General features: G+C 41.2%; 1 non-coding gene across 1 annotated transcript; it reads right to left on the bottom strand.

Moving 5' to 3' along the window:
* Window positions 1–14,701: 14,701 nt before the first annotated feature.
* Window positions 14,702–14,763, bottom strand: LOC142438307 (U7 small nuclear RNA). Its single transcript, XR_012782708.1, has one exon. It is a non-coding gene; the product is annotated as a U7 small nuclear RNA (small nuclear RNA).
* Between the last annotated feature and the right edge of the window lie 7,146 nt (window positions 14,764–21,909).

The following is a 21,909-nucleotide window of genomic DNA, read 5'->3' as shown; positions in this document are numbered from 1 at the left end:
AGGGTCTTGAAAGCTTGTGAGTGAGCATCCAAAGTGCTTCTCCCCATCTGCAGGAAAGAAGTGTGCTGAAAATCGAAAGACATATAGAAACAATTAGTTCAGTGGACTAACAGATCGTGGAAGTATCAGTCTCTACCACTCTGAGACCAGAAGAATTAGATGGTGCCTGCTAACAACACCAGCAGTTCTGAAAAAGATCACAATAGAAGGTCTGTAAGGTTTCTCCAGTGGGTGATACCTCGTTTCTTGGCTTCCCATGATGAAAGAATTCAGGCCAAAGCCCGTTTTGTAACCCAAGTGAGTTTTTATGAGGGGAAGGACCAGTTTCAGATTTTATAGTCTCAAAGGGGTTCACAATTGGGCACGAACAACCTCGTGGAAAAGAGTATCCACAGGTGTGGAACTGGGGAGGTGGGATCCCAGGGATGAGGGAGCAAGGGACAGGAGGGTGTGGGGAGGCCAGAGAGCAAAGGGGCCAGTGTGGAGGCACTAGGGTAAGAGAGCATCCTAGAGCATGCTCTCTGCCTTTATTCTAGGCCTCCCGGGCTGGGGGAAGGTGTGGTTGAAAGTATTGGTTGACCCCATTGACTGGGTTGAGCCCACCTAGGTGAGGTCATGAGCCTGGGCCTAGTTTGAACAGCTCGGATGTGCCTCCCACCTTGCTCAGGCGCTCGAGTATGAGCATGCTCAGTTTGGAGTCTTCATAAGTGTTTAATGGTTGGCTGATTTCCTTCTGACCGACTCCATGGAGGCCTTTGCAGGCGTGGGAGGGGCAACCCCCTGTCCCTAAATCTAACTCCCTAACGTGACCTAGATAGAGTTGGAGAAAAAGGTGAACCAGTACTAAAAATAATAAAAATTTTACAAAGACTAGGCTTACTGATCTAATAAAGACTGGAAGAATTCCTGAGCTTATGGCCTTAATACCCTCGAAGCCTGAAGCCGAACTCACTTGTAGAACAGCTTGCAGCCAAATGATAGGCCTGTAGGGTGAACCGTGACACCAGGGATGGATACATTCATTAGAGCAAGCGACCATAGGTGAGCAAAAGGGTAGCATTTTCCCAGGAATAAAGGTCAGAAAACAGGAACAGATAAGAAAGAAGGATAAAGGGAATGATAAACAGATGGAGGAAGTAAGAGGAGTCTTATTACTTTGTGGGGATTGCAATGTCTGCAAAATATGAAGTATTGAATGGAAAACCAGTATACTATGTAACCATTCACCCAAATCACAATGGAAAACAACAATAAAAACTCTGCTACAGCAGAGTGGAGACTCAAAGCCCATCTGTAGACAATTAGACATCCCCTTACAGAGGGGTCACAGGGAAGAGACAAGCCAGTTAAGGTGCAGTATAGCGCCGATGAAACATACAACTTTCCTCTAGTTCTTTAATGCTCCCCCCCCCAAATATCATGACCCCAATTCTACCTTATAAATCCAGCTAGACCAGAGCATGTACATGGGTACAGATCAGAGCTGGAAACACAGGGAATCCTGGACAGATAAACCCCTCAGGACCAATGAGAGTAGTGACACCAGGAAAGTAAGGGTAAGGTGGGGAGAGGAAGGGGGAACCAATCACAAGGATCTACATATAATCCCCTCCCAGGGGATGGACAACAGAAAAATGGGTGAAGGGAGACAGCAATTGATGTAAGACATGAACAAAAAATTAATAAATTATCAAGGTTCATAAGGGTGGGAGGGTGGTGGAAGGGAAAAATGAACTGATATCAAGGGCTTAAGTAGAAAGAAAATGTTTTGAAAATGATGATGGCAACATATGTACAAACATAGTTGACACAATGGATGGATGTATTATGATAAGAGTTGTAAAGCCCCCAATAAAATGATTAAAAAAATAACAACCCTACTACACACTGTTCACAATAGCAAGAAGATGGAAACAACCTAAGTGTCCATCAGTGAAGAATGGACAAAAGAACTTTGGTCCATATGTACAATGGAATACTCTGCAAGGCTGAAAAACTGATGAAACCACAAAGTACCTTAAGACATTAAATAACCTGGAGCACATTATGTTGAATGAAATAAGTCAATCACAAAATGACAAATATCATATGAGATCACTGTTAGAAAGAAAAAAGAGAAAAAGACTTTCATACAAAAGGGAACAGACTTTGGAGGTTGCCAAGGGGTGGGGGTGGGGGTGGGGAGCAGGCAAGAGAGGGAGGATGAAGCAAGAGGCTAGAGAACTGGCAGGTATTAACATGGGTGAAGGGAAAGATGCTAATTCATAAGAGAAATCAAATAAGGGTGGTGATAGTGGTAGGATAAGCTACTGTGGAGAGGAGGGCAGTTGATAAGTAATTTAAACTGCTGAATACAAAACTGATAATCTGAAGTATAAACTTCCTCCTAATTAACAATTTAAAATTTGTTTTTTAAAAACCAACAAAACCCTGGTATAGTTTACCTAAGGTTGAATAGCAGCTAAGAAATATAGGGAATAGAAATGAACCCAGAGCTTAAACTATCTTCAACTCTTACTTGAGGAGGTGCTAGCTAGCTGGAAATCCCAAATTTGTCTTGTGGAAGGAATAGGGACACTCAACAAAACAGTATGTAGATTCCCAAGTGCCAAGCATCCTAGTCATCTCCCATGATAGCAATGAAGAATAGATCAGATGTGATTTGAATATCAATTGTAAGGCTTGAGTTTCCAAGAGAACTTTGGCAATGAGGGAAGAGGTGAAAAATCTGTACTTTGATGTTGGAATCTGGTGGTGCCCAGGAGTCAGAGGTTCATTGATGGGGGCTGAACTTGATTCACTGCCATCCAGTCAATACTGACACAAGTGAGTCAGTAAAGGACAGGGTAGAGCTGCCCCTGTGGGGTTCCAAGACTGGAACTGTTTATGAGAGTAGAAAGCCCCGTCTTTCTCTCACAGAGCTGCTGGTAGCTTCGAACTGCTGACCTTGTAGATTGCAGGCCAACGTTAACCACTAGGCAACAGCCTAGATTTTAAAATGTTTAACTAAAACATGAAGGAGCAAACCATCTGAACATTCCCATCCTTGTTTCAGTGTTGAAGTCACAGGAAAATCAAGGCAGTCAGAGATCCAAATTCCCATCCTTTCTGCTTTTACCCTGAGTTCTTTAACTTTTAAAGCTGTAATTTTGGGATTTTCCCAAATTCAGAGTGTTATGAAACTGTATCATGGAAAAACCAAGCCAAGAGTAGTTTCTGTAAGAATGGGATGTGGCTGGGTATAGGTAAGCAACATAAGAAAGAGCTGAAGACCCAAATCCCGTAGATTATGGTTTAAGAAAGTTGGTGTTGTCTGAGACTGATGGTTTTTGAGTTCACCTTAAAGAGCTACTGATGAACTACATCAATTCTGGATTCCGTGTCCTTCATTTCCCTTTTGTGATAGTTAAGAAAAAAAGGTAAGATCTAGGTTTGTGTGGATTTTCTGACTCTGAATAAACATTCCAAAATAGACCAGAACATTGTATTCCACATACAGGATGGCTTAGCCACTTCCTATGGAGTCAGTGGTTTCCAGTGCTGGAAGTCAGAGCAGGTATTAAATCCCTACGGCTGCAGAGTACATAAACAGAATGGATTTTTTTCTGTCTTGTGAAGATTTTCCAATTTGAAGAGATGAGGGTTTCAGAAACCCCTGTTGCTCTTCAAAAGTTGCTGGAGAAAGTGACAGATCATTTGAATGCATCTGGAAGTGTTCATTGTTTATTTGTTTTTGCCTAGATATTGGAGGAATTTGAGCAATGGCTTCTTAAGAGTAATGAACATCCTTTTTTGGTCTGTCCAGACTTTATTACAGAGCTTCCCCTCAATATATATGGCTTGGGTGCTGCAGACCTCACACCCTACTTCTAGCAGTGGCCACAGGACCCAGGCCCTGGTCTATTAGAACATTCTACATATATAACTGAATGCATTGATTGTTTCAGGGATGATCATGTGATCCAAGTTTGGCCAATGAGATTCAATCCCAGCATTTTTCAGCTGCTCTGTGGACAAACTTATCCTCTACTGGAACTGCTAAAGCTTTGTCACCGTCTAGGGCAGTGGTTGTCAACCTGTGGGTGGTGACCCCCTTGGGGGGGGCGGTCAAACAACCCCTTTCACAGGAGCTGCCTGATACATAACAGCAGCAAAATTAGTTATGAAGTAGGAATGAAAATAATTTTATGGTTGGGGGTCACCACAGCATGAGGAACTGTATTAAAGGGTCATGGCATTAGAATGGTTGAGAACCACTGATTTAGGGAACAGCAGAAGGAAGGAGATTGAGAATGAGTCTAGTTTCTACTAACATTGAGCACTGCTAATCAGCTGTACATGAAGTAAAACTGCTCTTTTTGGGAGGGCTTATCTTCTTTTCCTGTCTCTTGAAACTGAAAAAAAAAAAAGAATCATCATAATGCAACAATGATAATAGACCATGTAGGAGACTCAGGCCTAAAGCTGCCCATTTATAACTTCAGTAATTTTGTTTGATCTCAGTAAAGGATAGGCCACTGAGCTGATCTCCATTTTAAACAACTGTTCCTACTCCATAGAATATGGAAAATTAGACACATTCATAACACTTGTTTAAGAAAAATTCTACTCCCAGGATTGCAAACTCCTCTAATGTTGCAACTTGGCATTGTCAGGATAGACTCAAGGCACTAATTTTTGAAGAGTTGGTTTACGGGTCCAAAGGAAGTCCAATTCCTCCCTGATTAGAAACTTTTTGGGTGTTTAAAGTCTTGCTAAGTTTGGTGAGTTGCTTAATTCAGGCTTGCTGACCCATGCTGATGCTGGTTTTAAGGGCATCTTAGAAAAGTGAACAAGAGGCCATCTAGCTCAGAAGCAACAAAGCCCACATGGAAGAAGCACACCAGCCTGTGCGACCACGAGGTGTCGAAGGGGTCAGGTGTCAGACATCATCAGAAAAAAAAATCTTACCATAGTGAATGAAGGGGGAAGTTCAGAGTGGAGACCCAAAGCCCATTTGTCGGCCACTGGAGAACCCCTTACAGAGGGGTTTAGGGGAGGAGATGGGTCAGTCAGGGTGCGATGTAGCACCGATGAAAAATACAGCTTTCCTCCAGTTCCTAAATGCTTCCCCTCTCCACCCTATCATGATGCAAATTCTACCTTGCAGGACTGGATAGGGCAGAGGTTGTACACTGGTGCAGATAGGAGCTAGAGGCACAGGGAATCCAGGGTGGATGATACCTTCAGGACCAGGGGTGTGAGGGGCAATACTGGGAGAGTAGAGGGAGAGTGGGTTGGAAAGGGGGAACCAATTACAAGGATCTACATGTAACCTCCTCCCTAGGGGACGGACAACAGAAAAGGGGGTAAAGGGAGACGTCAGACAGGGCAAGATATGACAAAATAATGATTTATAAATAATCAAGGGCTCATGAGGGAGGGGGGAGCAGGGAGGGAGGGGAAAAAAGAGGACCTGATGCAAAGGGCTTAAGTGGAGAGCAAATGCTTTGAAAATGATGAAGGCAAAGAATGTACAGATGTGCTTTATACAATTGATGTATGTATGGATTGTGATAAGAGTTGTATGAGCCCCTAATAAAATGTTTGGGGAAAAAAAGGAAAGTGAAAATGAGAGAAAATCCATAGGTTTTATTAACATAAGTCTGCCTACACAGAAGGGTGAAATTGTATTAAAAAATGAGTTTGGTTCAAAAGTGGGAGATCACAGGTAAGGGCTGAAAGAGTAGATGTGTCAAGTGCTGGACTACATTTCACTTACACACGTGTTTCCCAGGGTTAGGCTGGTTTCCTCTGATAACTGGAACGAGTCCAGACATCAGCATCCTGAGGCTTTCTCTTAACGAGCTATATGCAGGCTTTAAGGCAGGTCTAGCAGGAAGCTCTGGCCTGTGTTGGGTAGTATTTTCAGAGCAGCATTTGACATTATAGTTCAAAACAAGTCATTACTCCCCTCGATGTTTTGTAGGGTTGGAGAGAATAGTGATGGGTAGTATAATGTCTAAACTAATGTTCTCTCTTTTACTTTGTTGGATCCTAATATTCATTGCAATGACTACACAGAACTCAGAAAAAAATCATGGTTAAAAAGTTTATTAAGAAAGTTAACAAGTTGTAATGCCAGTGAGAAATGCTCAGGGTAGTTGTCTACCAGGACATGTTATCAAGTCTGCTAATGGATGCCCAAAGGGGTATACCACTGTGCTATAAGACTCAACCCAAAGGCATTCAGCTTAAGTCCTGTGGGTTAGCAAACCAAACTCCCTGAATTCAGTGCCCAGATGCACCCAACTCCAGTACGACTCAGCCTGTAGTTACTTAACTATACTTTCATGGGTCAGCAATTCTAACTTCTCAAAAGTAAGTGTCCAGAGGCACCCTACTCCGCAAGCCAGCCTCCTGAATCAAGGCACTCAACTTGCTCTGTGGGTTGGGAGTCCATCACTCTGTCCTCTGCTCCTCTGATATTATAACTGTCACCTAGATCCAGAAGAGTCACTGCACAGGGATCTTAGGTCCAAAGGAGTCCATGATACTCCTGACTCTTGCTAGTAATGATATCACTACTTCTGCTTCTCAGCGGACTCCTTTTATAAACAGCAGGATGGCACGCCAGGGAATTCTAATCTTGATTACTCACAGGTGAATCCCATCAGTATCTTCCCCCACCTTCCTACCAGACCCATGCAGAGAAAGGTCTTTTGGTGGGAGTTAGAGTCTTTGGAGAGAAGAGCCACAGTGAATAATTCACCACCCTACAGGTAGCTTCAAGCCAAGTTGGTGGGAGGGAAAGGAGTTGAGGTGTTTTACTGAAGGAAAATCTCAAGGCTTCCCAAAGGAGATGATCAGAGGTTCCACCCAGGGAGATTGCTTCAAGATCTGATTAATGGGGTTGTAGAAAATATTTGACATTTCTGGCTGCCCAGCATCTGAACACCCTTCCCATTTTGGAGGACTCCCAAATCAGATGGGAGGCAGGGCACATAAACTTTGATATGATGCCTGTGTATGGTGCCAGAAGACACAAGAATGAAGTAAACGGCTATTTTAGGATTTGGGACTGCCCACTAAGCTCAAAATAACTAAGTGGAGTTATAATGTATAGCCTGAAAGTAAGATAGATAGGAAAGTCAAAGTGATTCACCCAAATAATTTATGACTAAAAGGGGAACCTAAGAAAAAACTCTGCCTCCCTGTTCCTAACACAATTGGCAGGCATGAAGGCTGATGAAGAAGCCCTCTCACCAGGCACCAGTTCAGTCTCCTTAGTGAACAGAAAGGGAACATTAGACAGAGATTCAGTCACTTCTTGGAACACAAGCAACAAAATCTAGTTGGAACCTGTTTAAAATAAGCAAACAAATTATGTAAGCAGCCTCGTTCATCACAGGAAAGAGCAGCTCCAGTGCTAGGTCCCATGCTTAGAAGACCTTGCTTTGGCCACCCTCTGGGTTCATCGTTTCCCACAGCATGGGAACTCCTGGAGGTCACTCCTTCTCTCTTCTAGACCATGTTCTATTATTCAAGATCCCCAAATTTGCAGTTCAAACAGTTCACACTGTTTTTACAGGACTTGAGTATTGAGTGGGATTCTTTCCTGGGTATCTTTACCCAGGGACAGGCAGGATTACCAGTGTGGTTCTTTACTAGAGTGGCCTGGGGCCACTGCTTGTAGAGACTGTAAAAGAGGCTTAGGTATGTGTACAATCCCTTCCCCTACTGTGTTAGACTGGTTTCTTCAGAGAAGCAAAAGCAATGATACTTGTTTTTATATGTATATAGAAAGAGATTTCTTTTTCATTTTTTTTTTACATTTTATTAGGGGCTCATACAACTCTTATCACAATCCATACATACATCAATTGTATAAAGCACATCCTTACATTCTTTGCCCTAATCATTTTCAAAGCATTTGCTCTCCACTTAAGCCCTTTGCATCAGGTCCTCTTTTTTTTCCTTTCCCTCCCTGCTCCCCCCTCCCTCATGAGCCCTTGATAATTTATAGATTGTTATTTTGTCATATCTTGCCCTATCCGGAGTCTCCCTCCCCCGCCTTCTCTGCCGTCCGTCTCCCAGGGAGGAGGTCACATGTGGATCCTTGTAATTGGTTCCCTCTTTCCAACCCACTCACCCTCTACTCTCCCAGTATCTCCCCTCACAACCCTGATCCTGAAGGTATCATCCACCCTGGATTCCCTGTGCCTCCAGCTCCTATCTGCACCAGTGTACAACCTCTGCCCTATCCAGTCCTGCAAGGTAGAATTCGGATCATGGTAGTTGTGGGGAGGAAGCATCCAGGATCTGGGGGAAAGCTGCGTTCTTCATCGGTACTACATCGCACCCTGACTGACCCATCTCCTCTCCTAAACCCCTCTGTGAGGGGATCTCCAGTGGCCGACAAATGGGCTTTGGGTCTCCACTCTGCACTTCCCCCTTCATTCACTATGGTGTGTGTATATATATATATTTTGCATGATGCCTTATACCTGGTCCCTTTGGCACCTCGTGATCGCATAGGCTGGTGTTCTTCTTCCATGTGGGCTTTGTTGCTTCTGAGCTAGATGGCCGCTTGTTCACCTTCAAGCCTTTAAGACCCCAGACACTATAGAAAGAGATTTCTATTAAGAAATGGCACACACAATGATACCTTCAGGACCAAGGGTGTGAGGGGCGATGCTGGGAGAGTGGAGGGTGAGTGGGTTGGAAAGGGGGAACTGATTACAAGGATCCACATGTGACCTCCTCCCTGGGAGACGGACGGCAGAGAAGGCGGGGGAGGGAGACTCCGGATAGGGCAAGATATGGCAAAATAATGATGTATAAATTACTAAGGGCACATGAGGGAGGGGGGATAGGGGAGGGAGGGGAAAAAAAAGAGGACCTGATGCAAAGGGCTTAAGTGGAGGGCAAAAGCTTTGAGACTGGGGCAGGGAATGTATGGATGTGCTTTATACAATTGATGTATGTATCTGTATGGATTGTGATAAGAGTTGTATGAGTCCCTAATAAAATGTAAAAAAAGAAAAAAAAGAAAATGATGAGGGCAATGAATGTACAGATGTGCTTTACACACTTGATGGATGTATGGACTGTGATAAGAGTTGTATGAGCCCCTAATAAAACATTAAAAAAAAAAGAAATTGCACACACAATTGGGTAAGTCTAGTCCTGTTCAAGGATCTGTGGATCAAATGTAAGCTAAAGGCTTCTCCTGATTTCTGTAGCTGCAGGAAGCAGGGAGATGAGACGGGAAGGTCACTGGCTGGTGGATGCAGAGCTGAATGAATCTGAGCTCAATCAAATCCAAGGTGGACCCAGTTTGCCGATGGCTTCTGTGGTTGGCAGGCCATATGACAGGTCAATGAACCAGATGAAAGACACAAATCCAGCAGTCGGAGTGAGTTAACTTGCCTGCATTGTCAATTTATACTCAGGGAAGGCTACACCCTGAATGAAGCCTCCCTCAATCACATCAGGGCTGTGACCAGATGAAGGTCTATTTTCTCCATAACTGCTTGACTGCGTCACAGAAGATCCCATCATGGAGTTGATCACACTATGTTAGATCATATTGTGAAAGGATCCTGGACCATTCAAGTTGATATAAAACCTATCACACCCACCATCATCCAGCCTCCCACCCCCAACACACACACACACACACATAGTGCATTATGGAGACAAGAATAAGCAGGAGGTCAGCCCTTCACAAGTAATTGCTCAGGCAGGATGCTGAAGATCAGTGAATTCTAAATTTAAAGCTAGTCTTCTGGGTTTACACTGTGTTACGCAGGGTTCTCTAGTGAAACAAAACCAGGACACACACACACACACACACATATACACATATTATAAATAAATATATGCATTTATACAGCATGAAGGAATATACCAGGTAATTAGTCCACATAGCAGTACAGAGGGCTCGAACAATTAATATACTGGAAGTCCTTCAATTCAGGAGGACTGCCAGTTCCACGGTCAAGGAAGCAGACAGCTAAGTCTTCCCTCAGGCAAAGTAGGTAGAGTCCACCCACAGGCAGCAAACAACAGGGCAGGTCACCAACAGTCAGAAGCTCAGGAGCTTAGTGAAGCAGGCCCAGATATTGAACTCAAGCAATGCAAGACAACAGGATCCACCAGCCTCAAGCTCAAGCAATGTATACACCAGCAGCATGACGAAGCAGGTCTCAAAGGAACCTCAAGCTCTAGCGACAGGATCCATGGGTTGGCTTGTCCCACAGGTAGTGTAGCTCACAAGTTGTGGCAGAGAACTAGTTAAATCAGTGGCATGCTGGTCCGATCCCCAGAGAGCAAGAGAGAGAGGGGCGGACCTTGCTGAGCCATTTATCTCTGCCCTCCAATCAAACTGCGACCTGATTAATCCCACATGTTCCTATTGGCCTGGTTGGCACAATTAGGTTACCTACCTATTCCACACTGGTATTTCAAATACTAGCAGGATCATGCATGGTGGACAGGTTTCAGGAAGCTTTTGGACTAACACAGAGTAGGAAGGAGCATCTGGCAAGTTACTGCCGAGGGTGGGGTGGGGAAAGGCTGGTGAAGACCTCATGAATAGAAATGGATTTTTTCTCATACAGTGCCAGAAGATGGGCCCCTGAGGTTGGAAGGTACTAAAAACACAAATGGGAAGATGTGCCCCCTCAAAGCAGCATTGCGGAGTCTAACTCAATAACATAGATCAAGGGTTGGAAAACATGACTTTACAGACCAATTATAGAATAGATTTGAATATTAATTACCAAGAAAGTTGAGGGATGACAAGGACGTTATGCATGAAGAAAGCAAAAGGTCATTTGAGGCCATCCATTTCTCCATCAGTCAGGAAGGACATTTGTGACGAGGGAGAAGAGCCCCCTTGTCTTCCAGTGCTTTAGCAAAACCTCAGATGTGAGGCCTTCTGGCAGGGCATCTGCAGGCTCATATTGTTGGAGCATTCATTATGTCTTTGAGAGTTGCAGCTTTCTGTAAGTTTGCAGTTGCCGAATCGAGAAAGAAGGCATATGCAAATTTCTACAGGAATTATTATTCCATGAGGGATGAGGAGATTTGGAAAGCAGATATCTTTCAAAGTGAAAAGTGATTGTGGAATGGAAATATAATAGTTTCTTCAGATAGAGTTCATGAACATCACTGGCTTTTGTCCCCGGATTATGAAACATGACTGTGAGCTAAGGAGTAGTTTCTCTTGGTAAATAAATAATTAACAACAACAAAGGTCATTTGAATGACAGGGGTGGGGGAAAGACCAAAATGAGTGTCTGAGGAGGCTCTGAAATTTGCTCATAATCATAGATTAGCTAAAGCAAATAGAAGAAATGAAGTAAAATAACAGAATAGAACATTTAAAGGGCAGTCTTCTGGGCTTACACTGTGTTAGAAGACAAAGTATTCTAATGAAATGTACAAAGGCCTGGGGTTAGAAAACCAAGTCAGAAGAATAAATACACTCCACATTTCTCAAGATGAAAGAACTGAACAAAAATTCAGATCTTGAATTATAATATTGAAGGATTTTATGGGCAAAATATTGACTGATGCAGGAAGCATCAAAAGAAGATGGAAGTAATGCACAGGATCACTGTGCCAGAATAATTGGTTGACATTCGATCATTTCCGTAGTAGCTTATGACCAAGAACTGATGGTATTCAAGGGAGAAGTCAAATCAGCACTGAAGTTATCGGTGAACAATAGGACTCCAGGGATTGACAGAATACCGAATGAGTCAACAGATGGCTGTTATGCTGGCAGCTCTCACGGTCTAGACCAAGAAATACGAACGACAGCTACCTGGCCAGCTGAATGGCCAATTCCAAAGAAAAGTGGTTCCATAAATGAGGAAATTATTAAAAGTATCATTAATCTTACATGTAAGTAAGATTTTGCTGAATAAAATGTACAAATGGCTAGCGCAGTACATTAACAGGGAGCTGTCAGAATTCAGACTAGATCCAGAAGCATATATAGCATGAGGGCTATCATCACTGATGTCAAATGGATCTTGACTGAAGGCAAACAGTACCAGATGTTTACTTGTATCTTATTGACTGTGGAAAGGTATTCAACTACGTGGATCATGACAGATTATTAATAACACTACAAAGAATGAAAATTCTACAATACTTAATTGTACTCGTATGGAACCTGCTCATAGACCAAGAGGCAGTCATTTGAACAGAAGAAGGAGATATTGTGGAAGTTCAATACTAAGAAAGATATGCATCAAGATTGTTTGCTTTCATCATATTTAGTCAATCTGCATGCTGAAAAAACCATATCTGAGAAGCTAGACTCTATGAAGAATGAGGCATTAGCATTGGTGGAAGAAAGCTCATCAACAATGGAGAGACATAACCTTGTTTGCTAAAGCTAAGAAGTCTTGAAGCATCTACTACTGAAGAGCAAAGACTACAGCCTACAGTATGAATTGCACCTTCACATAAATAAAACCAAAATCCTCACAATTGAGTTGATAAGCAACATTATAAAAAATGCAGAAAAGATTGATATGGTCAAAGATTTGATTTTACCTGGATTTACAATCAATGCCCCTCGAAGCAGCTGTCAAGAAGTCAAATGATGCAATGCATTCAGCAGATCTGCTACAAAGATCTCTTTAAAGTGTTAAAGAGCAAAGATGTCACTCTGAGGACTAAGGTACGCCTGATCAAACCATGGTAATCTTTCCTTGCTTCATGTGCATGGGAGAAATGGACAATGAATACGGAAGACTGAAGAAGAATTGGTGCCATTGAATCACGGTATTCATGAAGAATAGTGAATACACCATGGACTGCCGTAAGGACAAGCAGATCTGTATTGAAAGTGATACAGCCCAAATGCATCCTGGAAAGGCAGATGGTGTTACTTCATTTTATGTATTTTGGGCATGTTATTAGGAGGGACCAGTCCACTGGTAAAGTGGAGATTTCAAAATGAAGAGGAAGGCCCCCAGCAGGAGGGATCGACCTAGCCCTGTAACAGTGGTCTGAAGCATGGCAAAGATTGTGAGGATGGCACAGGCTGGGCAGTATTTATTTCTGTTGTACATGGAGTTGCTATGAGCTGAAACCAAGTCAGCAGCACCTAACAGCAACAACATAGCAGCTGACAACAGAGAAGTATGGCCAGTTTTGCTTTTACAAATCATCACTGGCTACAGAGTTGATTCAAAAGATTAATTTTGAAGACATGAGACACATGTAGTAGATTGTTGTAATAATGAAAGCAAAATATTACTTTAATAGGAAATATTGTAAGAGTAGGGAGGATGGAGAGATAAAAAGGCCATGTTTGGTCATGTATTAGGTAGCCAGTGCATCCCCACCTAACTAATGGATCACTACAAAAATGACTTAAAACCTTTCTGATGGCTAATCCTTCCTTAGACAATATTGGTAGTGTTTTCTCTTTTGCTTCTTCATGGGATTCACTAACTTCCATGACCTCACTGGGCGGACCAACCAACCCTAAATCTTGAGAATGTACGTGGCTCGGTGGTTAATTGGCCCACTGTAGTGAATACCTTTAAAAACTTCTTCCCACTTCACTATGCCAACCTCTTTTTCAGTTTATATATGACTTTGTTCTTACCCAAAGTTCTTTTTTAAAAGCATAGAGATTTTATTTTAAAACTTTGTATTGTGAATTTGTTGATAGTTTAAAGAGTACATCATTATTTACATTCAATAATTCATACACTTTTTGTTTCAACTTATCCATTGCAATCCCTTCAATGCTTTTCTGAAAATAACTGGTTGATTATTCCAACATGTAGTGAATGTAGTTCCAGATGTGAAAGACTGACTTGAGCATAGGGGAAGGCAATACACAATAAGAGGGAAGTTTGCAACAACAACAAAAAAAATTTATGGAGGCAAGGGAAGATACTGGGAGGCATGCAAGACTTAAAGGAACCAGAGAAAAAATACTATCATGTTCACAATACTGCTATAGTGGTCCATGAGCAGATGCTTGGCTGGGCATCAGATATGGGAAGGGAGTGGGAGTGTAACCATGAAATACAGAGATTCGACATGGAGTCATAGTCTTGGGTGGTGTGTTAGTCTGGGTACTTCAGAGGAAAAAAATCCACAGAAACTCTTGTATAAGAGAGTTTTATATAAAGGTTAAGTGCACATCAAGAAAACATCCCAACCTAGTGCTGCCCAAGCCCACAAGGCGAACATTAACCCATTAACTCATATGTCCAACACCAATCCACAAAGTCCTCCTCCATTACAAAACAGATGCAACAATGCCGACTGCAGGAGGGAAGCTGAGTCAGTGAACGTGTAAGCATCTCAGCACTGGCAGGGGTCTCCACATGGGTGCTCCAGCACCCAGGGCTGCATCGGGGTAGGTCCACGTGGCTTCTCTTCAGAGATGTCTTGCAGGAAGTGAGCCTTCCCAACTAAAGCAGGGAACTGTCTAAGGCAAATGCATCCTGGTACAACCATCAGAAAGCAAGAGACGTGAGAATTAGGAAGGCGAGGCTCACCGAGTCATTTATCCCTCTGCCCTTCAATTAACCCCACATATGTTTATCGGCCACATTGGCACAGTAAACTTTTGACCTCAGGTGTCGCACCAGTTTTTAATCTGACCAGTAAGCCTGGTATGTGTATATATATATATATATATATATATTTGTTAAATAACTGTTTTACGGGTGTGTGGGGTTTTTCTGGGAAAACCAGAAAACCTGCTAGACAAATTCTAAAAGAGCTGTAACACTAAGCCTGGTATATTTTATGATTATTTTTCTCCCACTTTCTCCCAGAATATTTTAAAAAATCATTTTATTGGGGGCTCTTACAGCTCTTATCACAATCCACAAATCTATCCATTGTGTCAAGCACATTTGTACATACATTGCCATCATCATTAAAAAATCATTTTATTGGGGGCTTATATAACTCTTACCACAATTCATACATCCATCCATGTGTCAAGCACTCTTGTACACTTGTTTCCCTCATCATTCTCAAAACATTTGCTTTCTATTTGAGCCCTTGGCATCAGCTCCTCATTTTTTCCCCTCCATCCCCACCCCCCACTCCCTCACGGACCCTTGATAATTTATAAATTATTATTATTTTGTCATGTCTTACTCTGTTTGACATCTCCCTTCACCCACTTTTCTGTTGTCCGTCCCCCAGGGAGGAGGTTACATGTAGATCCTTATAATCGGTTCCCCCTTTCCACCCCACCTTCCCTCCACCCTCCTGGTATCACCACATCAGCACTGGTATCATCTGTCCTGGATTTCCTGTGTTTCCAGTTCCTATCTGTACCTGTGTACAACCTCTAGTCTAGCTGGATTTGTAAGGTAGAATTGGGATCATGATAATGGGGGTGAGAAAGCATTTAAGAACTACAGGAAAGTTATATATTTCATCATTGCTACACTGCACCCTGACTGACTTGTCTCCTCCCCAAGACCCTTCTGTAAGGGGATGTGCAGTTGCCTACAGATGGGTCTTGTTGGATCCCCAATCTGCACTCCCCCTCATTCACAATGATATGATATTTTGTTCTTTGATGCCTGATCCCTGGTCCCTTTGACACCTCATGGTCACACAGGCTGGCATGCTTCTTCCATGAGGGCTTTGTTGCTTCTGAGCTAGATGGCTACTTGCTTACCTTCAAGCCTTTAAGACCCCAGATGCTATATATTTTGATAGCCGTGCACCATCAGCTTTCTTAACCACATTTGCTTATTCATCCATTTGTTTTCAGTGATCATGTCATATCCTGGACCTTCTAATGTGATCCTTTTCAGAGCCATTGGTAGTAGTAGCCAGGCACCATCTAGTTCTTTTAGTCTTAAGGTTGTGGGGATTTATGTTTTCATGGTTCATTAATCCACATCTTTTGATTTTTATTACTCTGTTTCCTCTGGATGGGAAGAAACCATTAGTTGCACCTTAGACCCCAATTGCTACTCACCAAAGTAAGATGTAGAATATTGTATTTGTGAGCAATGTTATGCCAATTGATCTTGGTGTTCCTGAGAGTGTGATCCTGATTCCCCAGACCTAGGGGCTCTTTCCCTCAAGATGTTGGGTTATGTCTAAATTTTCATAAATTTGTTCTCTGTATGCTTCCCTCACATTTATGGATATATTTGCAGCAAAGGTAAATACACATATACAAGTATTCTATGTCAAATTTATGCATTTCCAGGTATACACCACAGTTCCTCCCATACCTGTTCTGCCTATCCAAGCTTCTACTTGTAGATCATCATTATTGCAGGATTGTGAATAGTGTTTGTCTCATGAGACATGCCTTTAACTCTCAAAAAGCTCCCGGTGTCTTAACCTGCATAGACATGCACACCAACCTCCCTCTTATTGTGTATTTCCTTCCCTTCCCTCTTGTTAACTCTTGTCTACCTTCTCACCCAAGATCTCTGCTTCTTCCAGGCCCTTCCCACCCACTGGGAACCATCAAAGAATATTTATTGTAGTGTGCGAATATTTTCTGAAATTTTTTATAATTGTGGTCTCATATAATATTTGTTCTTTTGTGAATGACTAATTTCCCCTAGCATAGTGTCCTCCAGATTCATGCATGTTATGAGATGTTTAGCAGATTCCATGTTATTTTTTAATGTTATGTACTATTCTTTTTGGGTGTTTGTACCTAAGTTTATTTAACCATTCTTCCACTGGTGGACATTTAGGTTGTTTCCATCTTTTTGCTACTGTTAATAGCCTTTCCATGAACATGGGTGTTCATATATGTATTCGTGTCATGGCTCTTATTTCTCTAGGATAAATAAGAAATTCCTGGTCTTTCCCCATTTTTGAAGAAGCACCAAACTACTTCCCACAGTGGTTGCACATTTTACACTTCCGCCAGCAGGATATGAGGGTTTCAGTCTCTCTGTACTTTCATCAGCATTTGTTGCTTTGATTTGCACATCTCAAATAGGTCATGATCACAATAATTTCTTCCTATGTTTTTTTGTGTCCTGAATTTCTTTTTTGGTGAAGTGTCTGTTCATCTCCTCTGCCTATTTTATTTATTTAACAGTTTTGTTGTCATATAATTCATATATCATACACTTCAATAGCTCAATCATATCAAGAAGAGTTGTGCAATGATTCCTACAATCAGTCTTAGGACAGTTTCTTCTTTCCTGCACTCATTATTTTTAGCTTCTCATTCCCCCCAATCTAATCTCCCCTGCCATACCCTCCAAGGAGCTATTAATTCAATTACTGTCTCTATAGCTTTACCTATTTGAATTTAATACACAGAAAATCTTTTTAAAATGAGGGATTAATTAATTTTATTATGATTATTTTTTAAATAAATCATTTTATTGGGGGCTCTTACAGTTCTTAAAACAATCCATACTCCAATTGTATCAAGCACATTTGTACATATGTTGCCACCATAATTTCCTAACATTTTCTTTGTATCAGCTCCTCTTTTTTTTTTTTTAATCATTTTATTGGGGGCTGGTACAACTCTTATCACAATCCATCCATCCATTGTGTCAAGCACATTTGTAAGAAAATCATTTTTAAAAAGTCTAACAACAATAACAAAGTAAAACAGATAAAACCTCTATCAAAAAGAAAGAAGAAAATATTAAAAACTAGAACAATTTAAAAATGGATAAAAAGGAGATTAAATGATAAGATGTTACATTTTAACCTAACTTTACCTGCAATAATCCACTTTCTAATGCATTCTGTGATATGGCAAGGCTCGTCACATCCCTGGTCCGTGTTTTCAGAGGGGATTCACTAGAAGTTTCAGCCACGTGTATTTCAACAACTTTAAAATGGATCAAAAGGTCCGGAGGTAATGTATGAATGTCAGTTTCTTAATTTTAACAAATGTACTATGGTAATTCCCCCCTCCCCAAATAAAAGAATCGTTTTAATTACAGTCTGGGTAAATTGTTCTCTAGAGCATTTCCATTTTAATATAAAACATAAGAGTGTAAAAATACATAATATGAAGGAAAGGAAAAAATGAATCATAAAATATTTTCAGGAAAAAAACAAAACACGGGCGGGGAAATCTAGGTGCGTCTTGGAGGGAGGGAAACTGAGTATTCACACACCTGTGTGCGGCTGTGGCTCCAGGTGGGTCGAGCTGCTTCGCGAGCCAAAAGGGTCCTTCCACCTCGAGATGGCCCATCTGCACTTACACTGATGATGCACTTGTTGCCGGGACCTATCTGCATGCGCGTGATGTTGCCCCTGTGTTCCCCCTCCCCTCCCCCATGGGGGTCACTTCACAGATGGTCATTTCCACCTGTGACAAAGTGCACTCCTTCCACAGTAATGTCCATGCCATTTATTGAGCCAGACAAGGATCCTTCCAACTCTCTGATTACGGACCGTCCAATACTTCCCAGTAGGCACTCTTTCTGTCTGTTCCCCTGGTGATGATCTGAAACTCCTCAGGGATAGCAAACACACTGGAATAAGGTATTGGCCAGGATCATCCGGTTCCTCTTAAGATGCCTCAGGGACGGCCAGGATCTCAGCAGCCAGGCCTGTCCAGAGAGAGAGAATATATTTCTACCCAAGGCTTATATACACTTAAGGGGCATGCAAGCCCCCTTAATTACAGGTAACCACATACCTAACAGGAAGGCGCTGTTCAATAGTGTACTATGGTAATTTAAGATGTTAAGCTCTTCAGGAAGTTGGGTCGAAGGATATTCAGGAACACTTTGCACTGTCCTTGCAATTTTTTCAGTAAATCTAAAAGTTTTCAAAAATTAAAAGCTAATTAAATGAAAAATAAATAAATAAAATGGGTCAAAAGAGATCAAATGGTAAGATACTACATTTTAACCTGAGTACGTCTGCCATAATCGACTCGACAATGCTCTCTGTCTTATAACCAGGTTATCCACACCCTTCAAGTATGATCAGAGGGAATTCACTGGAGGCTTATCCTTGTGTGGATTCTGCAAATGGGTTTGGGGAGTCCATTGTCATCCACAGCCTTCTGCAAACCAGGCGTTCACAATTTAAGCTCTGATACCATTCCCTCCTTTGGAGTCAGATATTATTTACAATCCTTGGATCACTCAAGGTACTGTGCTTTTTCCGTGTGGGTTTAGTCGATGATTCACTTAGATGGCTGCTTGTTTGAAGACAAGCCTTTAAGAATCCAGATGCTATTCCTTCTGATAGCAGGGTACCATCTCGTTTTGTCATTACACTTTGCTATCGTACCCATATCTTTAGTGATTTCTTTGCGAGGGCAAGCATCAAGAAGGGCCACGTCATAAGAAATTGTTCTTAGAATCGGGCTAGAATTAAGTGTAAAACCAAAATTCAGTCATGTTTTTATGGTTTATATATGTCTCTGGTTCACCTTAGAGACATCATTGTCATTTTGTGTTAGAGAACATTATCAATCATCTCCCTAGAGCATCACTTCCACTGCCATCAAGTCAATGCTGACTATAGGACAGAATGGAACTGTGAGTTTCCAAGACTAAATCTTTTCAGGAGTAGAAAGCCTCATCTTTCTCTCTTCTGCCTATTTAAAAATTAGATTATTTATTTTTTACTTGTTGAGATATTCTATAAATTTTAAGGATTGGTCCTTTGTCCAATATGCCATCGCCAAAATATTTTCCCAGTCTGTGGGTTCTCTTTTTACTCTTTTGGTACAATCTACTGATGCACATAAACGTCTAATTTTTCAGAGGTCCTAGTCAGCTAATTGTCATCTGCTGTTTGTGTTTTTCATTACGTTTGATATTGGATTTTTATCATGTATGAAGGTCCCTAAAGTTGTCCCTATTTTTCCATTGGTGATCTTTATAGTCTCAGGTCTCACATTTATGTCTTTGATCCATCTTGAGTTCATTTTTGTGTATGGTATGATATGGGCTCTGATTCATTCTTCTGGAAACGGATATCCAATTTTGCTAGCACCATTTGTTAAAGAGATTATCTCTTCCCTATTTAGTGTATTTGACCCTTTGTCAAAGATCAGCTGTCTGCACGTGGATAGATTTACTTCTGGGTTCTCACTTTTGTTCCATTGATCTATGTATCTATCGTTGTACCAGTATCAACCTATTCTGACTATGGTGGCAAAATAGTAGGTATTGAAACTGGAAATGAGATGCCTTCTACTTTCTTCTTTTTCTTTAGTAGTGTGTTGCTTAGCCTGGACCTCTTTTCTTTTCTTTCTTTTTTTTTTTTTTTAACAATTTATTGGGGCTCATACAATTCTTTTCACAGTTCATACATATACATACATCAATTGTATAAAGCACATCTGTACAGTCTTTGCCCTAATCATTTTTTTCGCTTTTCTTCTTTTACATTTTATTAGGGACTCATACAACTCTTACCACAATCCATACATATACATACATCAATTGTATAAAGCACATCCATACATTCTCTGCCCCAATCATTCTCAAGGCATTTGCTCTCCACTTAAGCCCCTTGCATCAGGTCCTCTTTTTTTTTTTCCCTCCCTCCCCAACCTCTTTTCTTTTCATACAAAATTATTAATTAGTTTTCTGTCTCTTTAAAATATGTTGCTGGGATCTGGATCAGAATTGCCTTATATTTGTGGATTGCTGTAGTTGGTATTGGTATTTTCATAATTCCTACCCAGGAACATGGTTTAGTCTTCCACTTAAGTAGATTTCTTTTGGTTTTGTAGTAGTGTCTTACAGTTTTCTTTTGTTTCTGTAAAAAAAATTTATATATTTCTTCTTTTGGACCCCCGGGGGCATAGTGGAAAATGTGTTCAGCTGCTAACCATAAGACTGTCCGTTGGAAACCATCAGCTGCTCCACGGGAGAAAGATGAGGCTTTCCACTCCCACGAAGAGTAACAGTTTTGGAAACCCACAGGGGCGATTCTACCCTGTTTTATATGGTTGCTATAAATCAAAGTTAACTTGATGGCAGTGAGTGTTTTGATTGACTGTTGGTTGGCTACTACTGTAAATGATGTTGTTTTCCTGATTTATTTTCAGAGCTCTCTTTGTTAGTATAAAAGAATATAAGGGATTCTTGTATGTTGATTTGGTGCCCTGCCACTTTGCTGCGTCTTTTAATTCATTTCAACAATGTTCTTGCTGAGTCTTTAGGATTTTCTATGTATAGGACCATATCATCTGCAAATAGAGTTTTATTTCTCTTTGACAATTTGGATGTCTTGAATTTCCTTTTGCTGCCTGATAGCACTGGCTATGATTTCCAGCATATCCATCGTAATATTGAATAGGAGTAGTGATAAAGAGCATCTTTGTGTAGTTCTCATTCACAAGGGGAATGCTGTTTGCTTCTTTATTTCTGTTAAGGGTAATATTGGCCAAGGGTTTTGTATCCATGCTCATTAATATATTGAGGAATTTGCATTCCATTCCTAATATGCTGGGTGTTTTAATCAGGAATGATATTGAATTTTGTCAAATGCCTTCTCATACCTGGTATAAGCCCTGCTTAGTAATGATGTTGTATTTTAAATATAGATATAATTGGATTTGATTGGCTTGATATTGTTATTAATTTTTGTATCTATGTTGCTGAACGATGTTGGTCTATAATTTTCTTTCTTTCTTTCGATGTTGCTACCAGGTTTTGGTATCAAAGTTATGCTCATTTTATAAAAGAAATCCTTTTTTATATTCCAGAATAGTTTGAATAGAATTAGTGTTAGCGTTTCTCTGAATGTTTGATACAATTCACCAGTGAGGCAGCCTGGGCCTAGACTTTTTTGCTGGGCACTTTTTTAATGACCTGATCCGTTTCTTTTTTTATGGCTTGTTCAGGTTTTCTACTTCAGTCTGTGTCAGTTTAGGCAGGTAACACATTTCTAGAAATTTGTCCATTTCTTTTAGGCTTTCAGATTTACTGGAGTACAGTT

Source organism: Tenrec ecaudatus, chromosome 1, assembly GCF_050624435.1.
Source record: "Tenrec ecaudatus isolate mTenEca1 chromosome 1, mTenEca1.hap1, whole genome shotgun sequence".
In the NCBI taxonomy this organism is placed as follows: Eukaryota; Metazoa; Chordata; class Mammalia; order Afrosoricida; family Tenrecidae; genus Tenrec; species Tenrec ecaudatus.
The sequence above is the reverse complement of the archived record's forward strand: the minus strand, read 5'-3'. Positions and strand labels throughout refer to the sequence as shown.